This window comes from Trichechus manatus, unplaced genomic scaffold (assembly GCF_000243295.1).
Source record: "Trichechus manatus latirostris isolate Lorelei unplaced genomic scaffold, TriManLat1.0 scaffold00088, whole genome shotgun sequence".
NCBI classification, from domain to species: Eukaryota; Metazoa; Chordata; class Mammalia; order Sirenia; family Trichechidae; genus Trichechus; species Trichechus manatus.
The window spans coordinates 1-989 of record NW_004444024.1 but is presented as its reverse complement, the minus strand read 5'-3'; positions in this window follow the sequence as shown (position 1 = coordinate 989).

Here is a 989-nt window from a genome sequence, read left to right as displayed (position 1 = left end):
AACAACATTAATGCATGTAAGATCCCAGTGTGGTGCAATCAGTTTGCACTTGACTGCTAACCTAACGGTTGGCAGTTCAAATGCACCCAAAGGTACCAGGGAAGAAAGCCTTGACAATCTGCTTCTGAAAAATCAGCCATTGAAAACCCTATGGAGCACAGTTCTACTCTGACACACACGGCGTTGCCACGAGTTGGAAGGTAACTGGTTTATTAATGTATCTACCACAGGGTTGTTTTGGCATGTGTCCAAAAATATGTACACGATCAATTAACATAACATATGCATAACTGGCATAGTTCCCACCTTGATAATTGGCTCCAAGATCAAAGATGTCACTCATTCCCAATTCCCCTCACTCACTGCCTATACTTCAGTACTTCAGTATTGTTTAACTGGTGAGGTGACCCAAATACTTGTTCCTGAAGGATCAATGTCCTTAATGTTCCTGTCTTTAACACATTAGCACATATTGCCTTTAACACATTGGCCATTGTTATTGAACACTGAAAACTAGAAATCTCTCCAGTGTATGTATACCTTGGGTTTTAGGCATAACCCTCCTTGCCTCCATTGTGTGTCAGCAACGCAAGTTCTCCTGCTAATGGGGATAAGTCATTCCAGTTAGTATAGGAACCCTGTCTTAGTGACTTAAGAAATTCCAAATAGCCAGGATAGAGTCAGAGATTCCAATTTATTAGAACAAAGTTTGCTTTCTGTGGTTGAAGGACTTCTCCATTCTTTACTAGGATCTCCAAACTGGCTGAGCCTTATGTTGTGGGGAAGGAAAGAAAAAAGTTCTGTAAATGAGTTATTATTGTGACAATAATGGGGGCTACTTTTATCTCTCTTCCTTGATTCTTTAACCAGTGTGTGTATACTGGATATGAAAAAATACCCATATATTGGTTGCTCATTTAAAGCTTGTACAGAATCTATATGACAATCTCCAAATCTCATACAGTGGGGTTTTCAAACTGGTGCCATAT